Source organism: Acanthaster planci, linkage group LG18 (assembly GCF_054643075.1).
Source record: "Acanthaster planci isolate LZ-2023a linkage group LG18, COTS_SCS, whole genome shotgun sequence".
Lineage (NCBI taxonomy): Eukaryota > Metazoa > Echinodermata > Asteroidea > Valvatida > Acanthasteridae > Acanthaster > Acanthaster planci.
In genome coordinates this window covers 11,353,267-11,372,106 of record NC_141794.1, presented here as the reverse complement: position 1 = coordinate 11,372,106, position 18,840 = coordinate 11,353,267, and the positions used below count along the sequence as shown (strand labels likewise).

The 18,840-nt window shown below is 45.4% G+C and overlaps 1 protein-coding gene and 1 non-coding gene across 4 annotated transcripts in view; both read right to left on the bottom strand.

The window, feature by feature from the left end:
- Positions 1 to 18,840, bottom strand: part of LOC110978644 (microcephalin-like) — a 140,207-nt gene extending 121,367 nt beyond the window's left edge. For all 3 annotated transcript variants that reach the window (XM_022233792.2, XM_087148356.1, XM_087148357.1), the window contains exons 1-2: positions 18,706 to 18,840; positions 13,280 to 13,380 (exon numbers count right to left, since the gene is read on the bottom strand). The gene's annotated coding sequence lies outside the window, so the exon portion shown is untranslated. The remainder of the gene's footprint in view (positions 1 to 13,279; positions 13,381 to 18,705) is intronic.
- On the bottom strand, positions 18,055 to 18,125 carry Trnag-gcc (transfer RNA glycine (anticodon GCC)). The gene has a single exon. It is a non-coding gene; the product is annotated as a tRNA-Gly (tRNA).

Genomic DNA, 18,840 nt, shown 5'->3' with positions numbered 1-18,840 from the left:
GACTTCGATCACTAAATATGTAACGTGTCGATAAAAACATTGTTTAAATAAATTGAGCACGCTAACCAGGATAAGAGTATTCTACTTTTCAGCATTACACGAAGTTGTATAATTATGCTCAATCGATGGTCAAAATGGGTCTACAGTAACGCCAACTCAAAGAATCCTCATAAGTAGAGGGCCACATCTCCTATCTTCAGAAAAAAAAATTGGAAAGGCAATCTACGTATAGTGAACTCTTCACAAAGTCGATTCAGCCCACTCGATTTCCAGGAATCGATGATGTAATTGTGCGCTCACTAGCATCGGTTCACCTGCCTGAAGGATCCTGATGGGTGTATGCGTGCGGGGGGGGGTTAATCTCTATAAGATGCAGGCTATTAGATGATTCTCCGAACTCCAGGGCTAAACTGGTGCCATTTGAGTATTTTCCTTAGAATGTGTAGATGTTGAAAATAATGCGAGGGTCGGAAGCCACTGGAGGGGGTTCAACGTGCGCTGCTTGACTGCGCGGGGGCGGGACGGCGCTTACGAGCTGGGCGCTTTTACAGTGCAGCCGCGTGCGAAGCGGCGGTGCGTTTTGATGAAAGACACAATTCCATCTGCATAGTGCGGGGGCACTCCGTGCGCCAAAATTCAAGCGCCATTTCTGTGAAAGTGCAACGGCCTCAGCTTCTACAGGTGATTTCAGGGAGAAGTTTGACAGGGCCTATTCTGAGAACTATTTTCTCCCGAACATTGCAAGCTGCATGCAGTCACTACACGTATGCGGTCACGATGGAACGACACGACTGTTATTTCAAATGTAAATTATAATCCGCTTTCAGACTGGCCACTATCTACTGGCCTTGAGCAGAAGCACCCCCTCATCGGTTAAAAAAACCACATCGGTCAGGAGTGTGTTCATTTTACTGATTTATTTTGAGATGGAAACCCAACACATGCATTTCCTGGGAAGTCAAGTTCCTACCAAAGGAGCCTGCATTGCTAGGAAAACTGCGCCCTCTCTTGGCCCAGCTCGGAGCTCATAACAAATCAAGACTGTGAAAACGAAGAAATGTTGAAAAGGATGAAAACGCACATTGCGTTAACCCGGAGTAACCATAGTAAACACATCCCGGGCATACCATGCCAGCAGTATATTTCATAACAAATCTTTTCCCTGTCACGCCTGAATGACAGTGTATTTGGAGTCAGTGAGTCAACGGTTCCCTGTCAGCAAAGCATCCCTGCTCCCATAACTGCATTATCCACCCCCCGCTACTCTCCTAGATATGACCGTGAGCGACCGGGCTCTGAGATGCAATTTAGGAGTTCCTGGAATTTGCATCCCTGGCCGAATTTAAAGCAGAGAGACGCTATAGCTCCTCGCGGCATCTGGGATGTAAGCGGGGGGGTGTGGAGATGGGAGGGGAGATTCGAGGAAAAGAAAACCGCGTCTCCGGGGAGTCTTCCGAAAGATGCGGTGATGCAGGTGACGAGAGGATGAGGCAGCGAGGAGAGGATGGAGTCGGGAGATGCGTTCTCTGAAATCGTAGGCGCCCGAGGAGAGAATACTTGTCACGAGAGAGAGAGGGGGGGGGGAAACCATCGAGCCGATGAGGGAAGCAGAAGTCGGCAGTATAATCACACACCTCCGGCGGCTTGGAAGGAAAACAGCGGCGGGAAGAAACCAGGCTGCTGGATTTCACTCAGTGATCCGATTATCATCACAGGCAGGGGACGCTCGGGCAGAAAGGAAGGAAATGACAAGCAGTCATTCCAATCTCGCGCGCGACAGACGGCGAATATTTTTGTCGACAGAGCCGTTTATGGCGAATGACTAAAACCGGGCCCCTTGCAGGGTTCCGAGAAAACAAAGGCCAGCTGGAGTCGGGGACCGGTCTGGTCGCGGCCTGGGTACAGGCCCCGAAAGCTGTCGATCACGGTGCGGTGAGCCGCCGTGAAATAGGCACTGACCGCCAGCGCACCGTGACAAGTCAATAAACGACCAATAATTTACTGTGTCAAGCAAAGGGATGACCGCACGTCGGAAACGACATATGGACCCTCGACTCATCTGAAGAGAGTCTGAAAACCAGCGGTAGAGCAGAGAAAAGACACGCACAACAACAGGCGCTCTACTGTGACAAATACGCCCTAATCTTCAAGAACAGAGAGAAAATGGTGCGCAAACGAAGTGCCAGCACGAACTAAATTGCCCACGTGACAAAGTCACCAGGAAGCATACACAGAACTCTCTGCCTTAAAATGCACTGGGTTTTTATCTGCTTAACTGAGTTCAAAAGCCCCGAGCTGAAATACGCATATACGGAGCAAGTTTAGCTAGCCATCATAGACAGGTTCATTAGTGAAGAGCAGTTAAAAAAGCTTTAAGGCGGTGGAAAAATTCAATTTATTAGAAAAAGGGAAAGTTAACCTCCTGAAAATATGTTATTTACCGATTAGGGCATATTTCTACTACTAGTCTGCGGGTACACACCGAACACCTGATGGTTAGCGCAGATTCGATGATTAATTTTATGCAAGACATCTACACCTTGACCTGCAGACTGTGACCATTCAGAGGCCGTGTACCTAACGCCATAGAGTCGACATCAATCCGCCCAATCAGAAGTGTCGATCTCTTTTGTTCTTTTGGAACACTGTCTCCGATTGGTCGTCATCGGGCTGGCATACACTTTGTAAGAAAGCATCTGTTAAGACCTTTGAATTCTCAGGCTACACGCCCACACCTTTATTTCAGCACTAGGGTCTGTTAATTAGGTTCCGCAGATGCCCTTCCTCGTGTGGCCCAAAATGCTTCAAATACTGAGGCTCACAACGCCAGGCCTGGAATCGTGCACAGTTTCTAATCCGTCGAAGAGCAGAAATCTCTATTAACATTCCTGCAGTGATTAAAGCCACATTACAACTGACCCCCTGTCTCCTTAGCCACGTGGTTCGATTTATGGACTGACCACCGATTCCAGATGGTCATGACTGCTACAATTATTAGGCCAAGATGAAAAACGCTGATGGACCGCTATGCCTTCGAATCTGAACAGCGGCAATTTCGTCAAGGCCTGAATCGGTGACGCCCGTGGGGGACGGGGCTAGACAGACGACAGAGAGGTCAGAGAGAGGAAGACAGGTTTGACCATGGTCCGACCAGAGCTTTACGTATGATTTGACCGATAATTGATACTCACTGGACCGAGATAGAGGGTCCAACCGATTTTTTTCATTCTTTTTGTAGAATATTAATTTTGACTCTTTTGGCCGCCCATACACATCAGCCCCCTACACAACGCACACTGAGAAAACATTTTTTACCAGAAGACTGCATCGCCTTGAGAGGCTTTGAGTGGTAGCCATCTTGCAGGACAATTCTTTTGTTTCACAGGGCAACCTCCACCCTGCATTCCCTGAGGAACACCAAGCACTGGCCTGCAAGATGGCAGCCATGTAATGCCCCTATACCCTTGGTAACATCTCCCAAGTAAAATGTGCCATACACACCAACGATATTAAACTAAAGATGGGAGCTCAGTTAATCATCTTACACTTCAATTTATGCCGCGGCCGGCACCGCGTTCCGGGGTAGTTGTCTTTAATTGAAATTAATAGTCAGCCTGACTTGTGGCGACTTTGAGGAAACCTCGAAGATACATTAACTATGAAGGAATGCAATAACTTGGGTACAACATGTGTGGTCCTCACATATACAGATCATAAGAATGTAATTTGGGTGTTATGTAAGAACTAACAACGTTTGAGTGATAGTCCACTCTAGGATGATCATCTCCAACAGCAGTCTGAAGTCTATTTCCATTTGAGCAGTAACTCATGATGAAAGTTTCGGGTCAAAATGTTAAACAAATTTCTTAAGAAATACACACTTGCGGGCCAAAAAGTCAGAGTTGGGACCCTTGGTCTTCATAAGCCCCCGCAATGGTGTCTTGCTAGGCATTCAAATCTTGCTTTGGTGAGTGGAGGGATTTTACGCCTCCAATAGAGAGTTTGCGTGGCTGCCATCTTGCAGACCAGTGCTTTTGTTCCACGGGGTATGCACAAAGGAGGTTGCCCTGTGGAACAAAAGAACTACCTTGCAAGATGGCTACCACGCAAAGCGTTGATAAAAATCGATTCAGGAAACTGTGCATTCTACTCCCACTAGCCGATACCAGATTTCATCCTTCCCCCGCCCTTTCTCGTCCAACAACTCCGCCCCGGGAGAGGTTAGTCACAGGCAAACCTCGGCTCCAAATCGAGCTGAGAATAAAGTTGTAGCCTTGGGCCATCAACGCATGCGCCTCGAGCACGAGGCAAGAGGGCGACACTACAGAGACAAAGGGACGGGCGATGCATCATCGGTGGATGCTTTCTGTCGTGTTAAGTAAGGAAATTGAAGGGTAAAAGTTCAAGACGAATCCCACAGAGCAGCGAGGGCAGGCGAGCGCGGTTGGTTTGGCGTCTGTGCACGGTTTAGTAACCAGCGACGAAGACTGAAGTGGCGTTGAAATGAACTGTGTAATAGAATCTTCAATGGAGAGGATTTGAGACGCGCGTCTTTGAGACACGGAAGGAGGAGGATGATTAACGCGTGTGGCCGCTGGCGATCGCCTTGACGACGATACAAGCAAAAAGGTCGTACAATGGCGACGGGGACCGGTGGAGCCAAACGCGCGGCTTGTGGCGGAAAGACCGTCTAGGGCGTTTGAAACGAGGGGCTGGCAGGGTTTGCAAAAAGACGGGGGGTCGCGGTGAGACAAGCGGGACCCGGGCAAGGCAGCCGGGCGGGCGGCACGGGGGGTGATGGAGCGGCACTTGGCGGCGGACTTGACCCCCCAGAGGCTGGGCTGTTTATGAAATGATAGGATGATGGGATTACAGTGGCCGGCTGGACGGAGGCAGGCTTGGGTTTTACGGAATGGAGAGGGAATGAACGAGCGATCAAACCGCGCGACTGGCCCGAGGGAAGAGTACTTCATCGCTGTTGAATTAAGGCAGACTATTGTTAGATATGGTTTCAAATAAGCTTACTGGCGACTGTGATAGTGAGTGAGAACTGGAGAAACACTCTTGATTTGGGCCCACACACTTCATAAAAAAACGTAGAAATTATGCTTCAAGTTGTTTTGACCAACTACAACAATTGGGAATTTTTACTAAAATACTTTAAAAGTATTGTTGCGTCGCATCAATAATGTTAATCGAATTACAATTGGGGCTTCATTTAACAATCGACCTTTCGTATCGGTGTATTTCTGTTGACCCTTTAGAAGAGGTGCACTCATCCTGGGTTGATTCCCAGCTATAATGCCGGCACCCACTGACACTCCAGGGTGGGGTGCATGAGGGATATCAAGTAGGGGTGAAGCGACTTGCCCAAATGGCGTAAGTTTAGGCAAGTTGTTGGATTCGAACCCTGGTCACACTCTGATCACGATTGTGTCAAGAAGATAGCTGAATGACCCCTCACTAGGCATCATTTGTGTACAGCCCAATTATTCATTTTTGTGTTTAGTTTCAGTTCAATCTATGATTCTGCTTTTCATAGCGAGGCTACAAAACACGGGAACAAATGAATGGACGTCTCTCCTGCTATAAATCAAATCAAGCTATTCGCCTTGCCAAAGGTTTTTTTTTTCACCGGACTCATTTTCAGAAAGTCAATGGATTCTGTCTATTATCGTCAGTATAGGGAGAGTTTAATCAGACTTGACATTGTAGCCTGTATTTGCAAGATTTAGCAAGAACCAATTCCGGGGCGCATTACGGCGGGTGCCGCAACGGTAAGTCCAACATCGATCACGATTATCAAATTTGGGCCGAAATTTGAAATCTGAGCAAACAGTTTCTGGTGTACTGTCGCATTCAATTATGTCTCGGGTCCCCGTGTATAAACAAAGAGACGGTAAATATAGACTGGGTTCTTGCTTTTTTTTTTTTTTTTTTTGGGTTCGAAAATCCGATGACTCCGATCATGCTCCAACGAATGGGTTCCGGGCAAAAGTCGGACAACGAAACCGCCTGGGGCGCTGGGCTCGCGTCAGATGCAATTCCGAAATCCATTGCGAGCTGTCGTCGGGGGTAACTGATATAATTCCGGTGAGTTATTACCGGATGTGGACCGCTTGATCATCTTGCGAGGGTAAATAACGAGGCACCGGTCGAGAAAAACAGGAAGATTTTGCGGTTTGGGGGAACTGGTCCGCTGAGCTTTCTGATGTTTTTTACGACTTGGTAAAAGGTATGGTACCGGTGCGGCGGCGTAGGCACCTGCCGCGATGAGCGCCGATTCCCCGGTGTCCAGTAGCGGGAGTGCGGAGGAAAGCTTGGAAAAAACACAAAGAACGCGGAGTCCGACTAACTGAGGATTGAGGCAGTCACTTGTCACCGCGGGATGAGGGGCTCCTGCGTTGACGGGGGCCCATCCTTCCGTCCGCGATCGCGCTGACGGAAAGGGTCAATTGCCAGCGACTGTTGAATGGCAGAGGCCAACCGACTGCGATAAACCCTTTTAGCCCGACGCCTATTAATAGATTTCAATTGCACAAGTGACATATTGGACGCAGCCGGCTAAGTGACTTTTCACGTGATACTGTTTCACCGTAAAAACCAACAACGCAGCCACTTTTAATGACGCCACGTAATTCTCCCACCTCGATCGAGTCTAGTTCCTGAACTTGCTGTCCGTATCTGAGTACTAACTTCTACAAATTAAACCTACCAGGCTATTCATTAACAATTACGTGGATTAAGTACATGCACACAAATTAATCAACGAGTGGCAAGTCTCTTCGCGCGAGTATTACAATTCATAACACACCATAAGACCGCTCTCTGAATAGACAGAGCCTCGAGTTTTAATTTTCAGACCAACAAAGTTATTGATGCTTTGGCGTACAAGACTATTTTAAGACCACATGATCTTAATGACGTACATATTTAGGAAGCCTCGTTTTCTGTTCACCAAAAAAACTTAAAACAATATAAAACACAAGATGGCCACCACCTGTGACACAAGTCAAAATAGACCAGACGAGTCAATGACCCCTCCTTGCCCTGTCCAAGTGTGGTACCATCAAAAGGGTCGGTTATGGATGACCGGATACCTTGCATTACCGATCGTACCAAAGTTGAGCGCACGCCATGCATGGAGTTGAGGGGTAACAGTCTAAATGGCCGTTGACTTCTGGTGATGGGTCGTTTGCCTGATCATCGGCTCGACCGGTTGATGCCCTCTGCGATTCGGCAGCGCAATCCAATAAGGACATCTGGGCTTTTTGGTTTGGTTCAAGGAAGCATCAAGAGGAAAGGGCGGGCTATGTGGTTACAGACTCTTGAAACGCGTTGTATGTACTGAGATTGTGCCTGAGACGCTCTGAATTTGTGCCCTGGACGTCTGCCAAGTAAACGTTTACTCTGCCATAGGCTTTGTTCGCCTATATTCTGCAAGATTTGACTGCCCAGAAAGTTACAATTGGACATTTTCGGGATGATAGACATGCAAAAGTTTAAATCCCCAACGACATTTCGGGTGTAATTTCTAGTGTTCTAAGTTAAACTCCTCGGCTGACGTTCATATATTGGATTTGGAGGACCGTGCCTCGGTAACTCGAGGGAGGCGAAGCCAACCGTGACGACTGAACTTCCCTTGCGATGATGAACTCCAAAGACCGCAGGGCAAAGAGCGGCCGTGCCCGTGGGCTAGAGATAGAGGGGTCAGTTTAGAAACTTGAAGAGGCATCTCGGAGATTGCAAGTGACAGGCAAAAGGAGGAGCAGGTTTCGCTCCCAGACTGCCCTCATTCACAACGACGTGTAATCTTTCGGAAGTCCAGAGCACATGCGCTATGCCCTGTCCCCAATGGCACGACCATTCTGGGCATCGTCGTCAAGTGGCAGCTCTCCATAGCTACACACGAAGGACAATCTGCATGTCGCTCAAACTTAGTCTGAATACTGACCACCCTAGGGTAGTCAAATTCTCTAAAACAAGGGGTCAAATAGACCAGTGATTAGGGAACTAACTGCTTTTATGCACACAACAAAGTCCAAAATCAAGCTTTGCAGAGACTTCCAATCTTATCCTCATTTCTGGAGATCCTCTTCCCATTGGCGCCAAGTAGACGTTTCTCGTATTCCAAAAATGAAGGGAAAGAATAATACAGAAGAAAGAAAGATGATCTAAAGATGATCTTGTACACAAGTCGTAAGGTCGTGCCATTTTGAACTTTTAAGAAAGTTACAAGAGGCGCCATTTTCTCCTGAGCTTCTGAAGATCCAGCCGCAACTCTGTAACTCTTTTCGAGCACGACTGGCTTCCCTGTCAGTTCTGACTGGCCCAGGGCTGGCCCTGGAATTGAAAATAAAGCAAAGATACCAAACAGAAAAGTTCCATCTGGTATGAGGTTCGTGCAAAGAGCGTTCGTGCATCATGGTGTAGGTGGATGCTCAACAGGTCATTGGCCTGCGCGGTTATTAAGAAGTTGCCCCGGGCCGCGTAAGGTGTTGCATCCTGCAACCACTTTCCATCAGAAACACTTACGATGAAATACGAAAGTGCCACGGGCAAGGACAATTAAAAAATGATCGGGATTGCAAACTTGACTTTCCACACCCGCGCCTTCAGTTGGCTGGCGTGTTGTGGGGCGGGCCTAGTTATAGAAACAAGGCATTCCAGATGAAATGCCCCTAGTTCAAACACTCAAACACGTTGATGTGGAAATGAAGAAATCAAGGTATGTGATCAGAAATCCCCAGCGCAGACGCCAAACCAAGGTCATGTTTGTTTCAAGTTATATCTAATAACAAAACTATTCAGTCTTTCGAATTTATGTATCAAGACTTCAGCACGATTCGATAAGCCTGGGACTGAATAAACAAGTGGGCTCCGGGTACATGAATGAAAACAAACCTACAATCAGGGTCTACAGTCTAAAGACAATTTTGTACGTTCTAGGCCTGCAATAATAGGGGCTTTGCGCGGTAACCATCTTGCATGGCAGTTCTATAGTTCCTCGGGGAAACCTTCTTTGTGCATACCCTGTTGGACAAAAGCACTGACCTGCAAGATGGCAGCCATGCAAACCCTGAAGCCCCATTATACCCGCACACTGATGGCACCTGCACTTGCGTTCAGTAATCAAACTTTGTACCTTCAGCCCAAGCATGGCCCAAGTGTTCGAACACCAAAACGAAAGCACAGAGATGAATTGCTTCACACTACGGGGTAAAGCATTGTGGTTCCCTTTGTTAAACTCTCCCACAATGCGGACACACTTTCGAGGATAGCTTTTAGACAAAAGATCCACATAACGCGGACAGGAAAAATCCTTTGTGTGCTCGGTGCCCCTGTCCTCCATATACCTTTACCATGATGTTGTCATGTTTGTCTTGTTCCCTGTAGACCCATTCGGCAATAGTAATACAACTTCACACACTAAAAAAAGGAACAGACTAGTTTTGTCCTTCCAGCCTCGGTTTGGTTACGTTGCTTTGAATGGTAGAAAAGCAAGACGGCTGCCCCACTGCAAAGCCGCACAGGCCCGCGACTGACAACTGTAACGACTCGGTGTTTAATTGCAGGAGCGGAAACACTAACCACGCAGGCTCAAATAAATTAGTGTTTTACACAGTAAATGCGCGTTCTTTGGTGTAAACACTGGAAACGCCTATCGTATTTCCTAGCTGATTTGGGGTCTATCTATGATCTACCTTACACTACCAACAAAATATACCTGAGATCCTGTTTGAAATTATTTATTTGCACAGGGAACGTGTATATTTGCGCGTACATAAACAGGCGTTATTTATTGGCGCATAAAACAAGTTGTCAAAGTCAGGCACGTTTCTGGTTCCATGGGCGGGCGTGTACGTGAATGGCTCTCGCGAACACGAGAATGGGGGGTATTCAAGAAAGAATGTAATCTGGAACATCTACCCCGACTACGTTTTTAACCCAACCGGGTAACATGAAATACATGTACCACTCTTGTCCGAGTTAATGCCCATGCCAGCATCCACAAAAGCCTAAATTTTGCGCCCTCCAAAATAATCGTTTTGCCCCTCCAACACTCCAAGGTCACTCCATTATCAAAAATCGATTTGGCTGGGCCCGTAAACATCCGAACTATAAGGCTGCGCACTTGGAATTGATTTCACCCGCGCTTGAAACCATTATCCACCTCGAGATAAATTATCACCGCTTGTAAAACACGCAAGGTTATCCACGGCTGGGCCGGTCGACCGCATGTTTTTTTGAAAAATTGCCAAGCCGCTGTCAACCTCGAGCGAGGATGGCGACTAGGCGTATCCAACGAGCCGGTTTTACTGCGCGAGAACCGTCGTCACCGTGGGGATGACAGGTGTCACAAAGCAGGCCCTGAGCGATGGCAAAAACACGAGACCCTGGGATTTCCAGGAACCAGGCGAGGGGAGGGTTATTCTACCAATCTGTTACACCGAGGTTTGAAGGCGTCGACCAGTGGTGCGGATGGAAATCGCGTGTCAGAAGAGCAATGTTTACCGGAGGCGGGTTGTTTTTGGCGCGATTTTTTTCAGGCATGTACTGTATAGCGCTTGTGTCGCAGTGTCCTTCGGCGGTGATAATTCAGTTTGTGGTCCACTTTCTGGGAAATTTCAAGAGGATTTGGTCAGTTTTTCTTTGCAAAGATGACATTTATGTTGCAACACTACTGCACTTTTGTCACTTTTGAGCCGTTTTCCTTGAAAGGTTTCAGCAATGGATTTTTTTGTAATATAAGCCTCCAAGATAAAAGTTCAAACGTTCTAAATGCTATATAGACGATGTCATCGTCATCATAAAGTTTTCTCGCACTGAACGCGGCTTGGAATGAAACAGAATTGCAAAAAACTTGGTGTGGTGACGTTGTAAAACCCGTTTCAAAGGAAGCGGCACGTAGTCTTTGGGAGCCCGCATGTCTGGCTTCGTCGCCAAAACTCTAGCAGGTTGAAGTGACTCAACTCACTAGCAACACAGGGAGGGGATTTTAACATCCCTCGAAAGACCGAAGCACGGTGATGACCGGCGACGGGCCCTTCACTAAGTTTCTTTGGGCTTCTCCCCCCGCGTTACCATAAACCCAGCTGATCAGGGATCAAAGGTTCAACTGCTAAGCCCAACGCCACATGTTTACATCACAGAAGAAACCAGCAAGCAGTGTCGTATATCAAAACCATGATTCATAAACACGGGATTATAAGGTACTTGATTGATTGCCCACTGTTCAAAAAATATTTGTACAATCTAAGGGGGTTGCCAGGCGACAGGTAATAAAAGAACAATTCTTGAAAGTTCTCGGCATTATATACTTCAGATGGTTAAAAGCCGGTGTCACCGACAAGTTAAGAAGGAAATTGACCCCCCCAAAAAAATTAAGCCTATTTGTTTTTCAAATGTCTTGTTTCGGATTATAGAGATGACTGCCGTCGCTCAAAATGTATCGAGATTTTAAACCATGTAAGTTTATTAACATGGTGTGATCCGTGTCTGCTCCAGTAATCACTTCAGTTATCACAGTGTTGAAATAACACCGTACAGGGTATTCTAAGGATCCCTTGGCCATATTACACGGTATTAAGTCAACACGATGTGTGTAATAAAGATTCAATTCCATTGTATTTTTTTTCAGAGAGGTCATACTTGTTGAGCCAGTGAATTAGTCCATGTATCACTCGCCCGGCGTTTGGCTTATTTTTTAGGACCGATACACCAGTCCCAGGAAACACTCCAATCAAAACCAATCCTCCTCGACCGTTCACCTCGGTCTAATTGAAACTTTCTGGTTTTGAGAGAGAGAGCACAAAATTGTGCAATCTGGCTTTAAAGGGACTGTATAGTGCAGCTTTGGTTAGGCTACATATCTCAAGTTCTTCCTCCTGAAATAATGTTTGATAATACTGCATGACGCAGGTACGTCAGCGATTTTTGTGAGGCATAGAGATTATGCCAAGGTAGTGATTCACGTCAAGTTGTGTCACAGTGACATGGGAAATGGTGGTAAGTGCCCTCCGTATAAGCGAGACAGAAGGTGTTGGAGAGAGACCTAGAAACTCCACATGTCGTACGTTTTTTGTTAGCAAAAACACAATTTTGTGAAAAATCAGATACTAACAACTACATGTCCGTGTACACGTATGTAAACATTGTACATTGCGCGTGCACGGTGAACGGGAATGCCGACGTTCCCATTATTACTACGAAATTCGGATGGAAAGAAACTTTTGGCACGGTCTCGCGGACTTCAAGGGTCGACTTAACACAAAATCTTTACTGAGTTTTTCGAGAGCACAGGTGTTCCGAGCCAACTCTGCCGAAGGGGGGCAGCATGGCGCTGATAAAGGCGCTCGGCGGTCAATCAAACGCCGTTTCGACATTTCCTGACAGCAGGTACCCGACCTTGGCACGCAGCCCCTTGATTGATGGTGACATGCCGCATCAGGTGGAGTTAACGCTGACGGCCGATGACGTGCTCTCCTCTTACACTGGGTAAACTACGCAGAAATTGGCAGGCCGCTCGGTGGGTCGTCGTGACACCCCAACAAGTTCAATTATTACTGACAACGCTTGGGCGTTTTGGGGGCGATCTTAAAGGGACTACAGAAGTCAAGGCCAACCCCTGTATATTGGTTCCTAGGAAACTACGAAGCAAGGAGCAAAATCACCTTTACATTGAGCTCCAAACGTTTCGGGTGTCAATAAACATTTCAACAGCACAGTGTGTTAGTGTGTTTCTCATTTGACTTGACTTTTGAATGATAAACACTATGGGATTTCAATTTAATACACTGGCTACATGATGTGGAAGCCTAACTCCACACAGAAAACATGGCTTAGGACTATTTCCTGCGAGAGAGATGTAATTAAACCTTTTTTTGCCAAGCTTAGTGCCTTCACTGATTCGTGTTGCACGTTCATTCTTGGGTTGCTTTGTATAACGGTATAATAACCATGATGCAATATACGAACTATACACAAAAAAACAGCGCTGGCATCACCCCCCCCCAAAAAAAAAATTAAGTATTTTCTATCTTCGATGGCAACATCCCAAGTAGGCAAACACGAACTCCGCGTCGACTTGAATCGAGTCTAGATTCTCCGGCATGCGCGGAAGGACAATCTTTTCTAATGACGTCACTGGATAATCAATACCACAAGGTGTACGAGGAGCCGTGATCGGGCCCAACAGTCATAAATCACAGCGTGAAATCAGCGGGGTCACGAGTGAGAGTCTACCCTTTAACATTGCAATATGATGGGTTGCACTCACCTCTCGACCTCTGAGCAGATCAGCAACAGTCGTAACTCCTCAGCGCCTGCCTGTCAATCATCCTGTCTGGCAGAGTTGAAAGTCGGATTTAATTCACCAAGCTGTTTAAAAAAGACGGGGGGAAAGGATTACGAAGAATCTACGGACAGCCTTCAGCAATTATGTGACATCGTCAGTTATTTTAGCAAGAAGCGTCTTGATGGGAAAATAAACTCAACACGCTGTCAATTTTTAAAGGCGGTGATTAATTTGGCCGGAGAAGGCTTTCCGTCCAACAAGACGGCCACTAGGGTTACCAATGTCCCAAAAGAGTTGAATGTACTTTGACAGGTGTATTGTAAGATACTGAAACAGTCATAAATCAATGATAATTTGCCGAGATAAGGAATTGAAATGATTAAATAATGTTTCCATGTCAAAATAAAACTTTCAATTCATATTATTTTTCTCCCTGGTTTATTTTTCAAATAAACATCTGTCAACTCACTTCAACTACGAAAAAACTGTTCTGTTATTGTTAATCACTTTCTGTTTTTTCCAGTTGCAAGAACGCACAGAGACAGTCGACGAGAGTACATGTGCGAATCCAAAGGGAGGCTCGGGGTCAACCACCCCACCCACCCCTCGCTCATTCCCTTTATTGATGGGGGAGGGGGGGACGTCTTAAGCCTAAAGGTTCGAAGACCCCCCCCCTAAAAGCACAAACCAGGTAGGGGTCTAGTCTGCCTTTACGATTAAGGACAAAACAAAGATAGATTCATCATCGGTGACAACTACATATCGTAATAAACCCCACCCCTACAACAAAAATTTCCTGACCCCCCCCCCCGTCATGGATCCGCCCCGGACCAATATCTAAACTTAAACAAGCAGCGAAATTTCTGACATCCGAGAATGAAATCCCGCCCTGGAAAGTCTTTGATCACTCTTCCGTTTCGTGTTAGTTGCTGTAGTGATGTCTAAGTAAGGGTGCGCCAAGATCATAAAAGATGTCCACGCGATGAAGGAAAGGAAGACGTTCTGTGGACTTACCCATGTCCACAGGACGTTTCCCCTTCTCTGAAAAATGTTTAAAGCATTATGGAGTCAGGCTTATCGGTCGTAAAAAGGAAGAGGAACCATTAAGGAAACACTTTCACAAAACTCAAGCTGAAAATCGCGTTCCCAGTTCAAGAAAAATGTTTTTTTTTACCTAGTTTTCTTAACTGCACGAACACGAAGGAATGTCCACATTTTAAGGTAAGTATTTGTGTGTGGAGGCGCGTGTCAAATTCTATGTTGGGGGGTCACCTTCTTTCTGTCGACATTTTGCCAGACCCGTGCCTTACCAAATTACTCCCAATCACCGATACTGTTCCTGTGTCTATCTTCTCCGAAACATCCATCTTCTACTGTGCACTGTATACGTATCAAAATTTCGAAAACCCAGTGCAAGTGCGGAATTCGGAAGTAAAACACCCATTTTTTCCATCTTAATATTTAAACCCCACATTTCAGAACTAGACAAAAACACAAACAGCACGCCACGAGAATTGAACAAACTCGCTCTTATAAAAAAATCCGCAATGCAAGAAACACTGCTTTGAATTTGATCCGTTATGACAAATATCGGACTAGGTCACTGACTGAGATTAATTATTTGCCACTGCGCGCTTGTCCACTTTTCGGTCAGTGCCCAGAAGAAACATTTCGGTTCCCTCCGAATGTGCGCCGGCCGGTCATTGACTTAGACTTAGAGGAATGTATGCTTGAGGGAAAGATGTGTTATTTAAAAAAGAACTCGATCCACATCACAAGTCACGTGGGATTTTTTGTATCTAATCGCGCGGGATCTGTGTATTTTTGAAGCGACACCCATGTGACTTTCTTTTATCAGCTGTAACCTATTTTTGCGTATAAACATACCTCGCATCCGCAAATATTTTGGATTGGAAAGAAACAGCCACCAGGACTTTTATCTGATAAAATGTAATCCTGTGGTCTGGGCACGTGTTGACTGATTGCAGAAGAGAAACCACTCGACGATTACTGAAACTACATGTAGTAGGAGTTAATCGGTTTCGAGACTCGCTTAAAAACAAGTGTCATTCCACCTCGGTAAAGTGCGTGCACCCTCTGTATGTGGACCCGATCCCAAAGAGCGAAGATCGCTTTGAATTTGGACTGTAACAACGTGAAGAGAACTTCTTCCAGTGTAGAGTAGAAGGGAAATATCCATCTCATCGATGGATTTAATTTCACTGGAATCCATACTTGTCCCCAGTTTCAATTGGAGCCAGGAGGAAGTGGACTTTCCCTTGGAATGGAGTACAATTTTCACTCTTTGAAATTGTGTGAGTAAAGCCGGGATTGGTTATATGTAATGGGACTGTTATTTTTCTGCAGATGAAGATTAGGCCTTGCCCTCAAGTTGAAATACCAGGAAGTATTGTTTCAACTGTGATCGGTGAAAATGCAAACGACAGAGAATACAGGAGCCGGATATTTTGGAGTCGGACCCAGGGACAGCAGTACTCTAAACCAAAGCAGCCCCTGTGAAACAGAGTCTATACATGAATTATACATGAGGTAAACAGACTGGCCAGTCAAGCCGCCTTGACAATCAACCACGCACTGTAATTTGCATATTCCTGGGGGTGCTCTACCAAATTTTAAACCGACCCTTGTAAACATAGCCCGATGCCCAATCATATCGCCTTTCATTTTAATTTGGCTCCAGGGGGTAAACAAAGCAGGCCCACTCTGGGCAACATTGGTCCCCCGGACAGACCAGATTGTTAAATATGGCATGGAGAAATCAGATTTTCGCACTCGCAATAGCCTAGAAAAAGTCTTCTTGTCACACGGGGAACGGACCGCAGATACTGAACAGACGTTCCATTAGACAGGTCAGAGCATGGACAGCATGACTTGCCACGTAGAAAACGGCTGTTTTTAAAGCAAAAGTTTTTTCCCTGTTCATAAAAGCCCTACAGGTTTTCCGAGCTCAAATTTCAGTAATATCATTACACATGTACATGTACAGTACATGTACATGTACAGAATTTGTGCATTTAAGTGAGCCACGTTTCAACACGCAGCAGTAGCCAATTATAAATCACGTCCCAAGCAATATGTGTCGATCCCGCGCACAATTTCACAAAGTCACGAGCTATAAAACCCGACTGCGACTTATGGCTGGTGACCGTTTTCTGCTGCGTCCAGATCACTCGTGTGTAATCTCAAGCCGCAGCCAAGTGATTTGGACACGTTAATATCTTCAGGGGACCAGTGGTCACGAGATACACAATGCATACGTAACATTTTGGTTGATAACCTGTCATTGCAAAGCAAACATCTCAATGTAATTGGCCCAGGAAATTTACTCTCGCTGAAAATGCCCTTTTTTATTTTTTTATTTCAATATAACACAAAACACAAATAAAATAGGCCTACAATAAACCAGCGAAAGCAATCTTGGAGAAAATTCAAAATACAAGGCCACACAAACACACACCATAAAGACATTGGAACAGGCAACCCTTACTAAGCTGAGGACTTAAAAAAAACAGATCAACTGTGAAAATAAGCAAGTGATCTGTTTCTAGCAGTAATGGCCTCCTTTGTTTTGAAATAAATAAAAACAAGCCTTATAGAACCAGACAAAAGAGGCAAACATTTGACACCAATGTGCCATCCTAATGCAAAATGACTCCCGTTTATAGACCTACCCTATTTGGGCGACGCGACCCTAAAGTCTTTCGGCAGGAAAAAACATAGGTGTAGTTTGAAGGTGGTGCAAAAATGGTTCAACGGACTTATCTATCCACGCAACACTACTAGCCTTGAAACTGTGTTGTTCACTCCATTCCAAACAAAATGCCATCCAACACACTACTGTTATCTTTTAACCAGTTATCATCTAGCTATACGCTCTGAGTCAGAATTTTAAAAAATGCCCACCTCCCACACAAAAAATCCTACCTACCCAAACTGTTTTCAGCTTCCATAAAATAGGAAGCAGTTCTTTTTATTATTGGCCGACGAAGTAACATTTTGTGCCGTTATAAAATCCGGATCCCAGATCTAACGAAATCATTGACACACTGAAATCAGTATTACTTCCTATTTGGCCTTCGTGTGAAAGTGCACGACTGTTTGCAGTGAATTGGGTTACAGTGCGTGCAGGGCTGTTTCAGAGTGGACAAACAGGATGTGAAACTTGTCCTTTTTTTATTTCACTTCTGGTGACGGTGGTTGTCAATAAACTCAAAGGCAGTTTCTTGAACATGAATATGAAGGAAGGGTGCATTTAAACGGGATTTTGCAGGGTGAACTCAGCATTTTCTAGACGGCACAAGTGACGAGATAATATAACTCTTCACAAAATTTCTGAGATAATGTACTTCTGACAAATGTAAATGATTTCATTTAGAGGGACAAACCGTGAAATATGTTCATGTTCAGAAACGAAAATGCTAACTTAGCATAAAAGATGTTTATTGCCGGTGCCTTGGAAGATGTCATTTGCTATTTATAATTCAGTTACAATGAATGCACTGAATGTTTAATTGTATATATTAGTCATATAAAGCCCTTGCCTTCCAAATCTGCCTCATCGGTAAGAATTTAATAACGGATTTTCTGAAGATGCATACACGTTGCACAAGGTGCTATTGTGTGAAAGATCAAGGAATAGTGGCAGAAAAAAGGGAAATGTTTTATTAGTATTGATGGACATTTCCTATTCCTGAATAAAATAAAGAATGAAGAGGGGGGGACGGAAGAAAAAACTTTGCACTGGCCGGGAATCGAACCCGGGCCTCCCGCGTGGCAGGCGAGAATTCTACCACTGAACCACCAGTGCTTCTTACACTAGCCACGTTTTTCAATAGTCATAAAGATATTACCAACTGAAATTTTCCCACCAATACCAAGATCTTTCAGAAAGCCTTCACTCACTTTAAGTGACGTAAGTTTTATTCTAATTAGGATTTCTGATCGATTGACACATGATACGCATGCACATACCTGATGAATACGTTTCTAAATCGTGCGTGACTTAGCGTGCCGGTATGTCACATTGGCAAATACTTTTAGCCTATTTAGTATTACTAATCGGCCTATGCCTTCTTGCATTTAACAGTGGAGAAGAGTTCCAAGTACGGACGCCAGGAATTATTCCCTACAGTGACTTTTTATAGCCGTCAGAGAGCAAAAACATGTCCAGAAAAGTCCAATTTAGGAGGGGAAAACCAAGTCGTTTGCGGACAATTTTTTAGACCGCAGTCCCATTGGGTTTGTGCACACGTTGTTAAGTGGCGTTCGTATGGAACTCTTCTCTGGCATTAAGCCAGCATTTTATTTGCAATACTCATTTAGTAAACGTCCAGGGGAGGAAACGTCCTCAAAATTAGAAAATAACAGCTAATAACAACAAGCCTAACCTGTGAGGGTTTTTGTGCTTCACTGAAATCCTTTATGTTTCGAGGAAACCGTCCAATACAAGGGCAAACCGGCTACAAATACGGTTCGGCGAAAGGGCACTGAATGAGGAAATTTCCGGGTCGTCTGAAGGACGC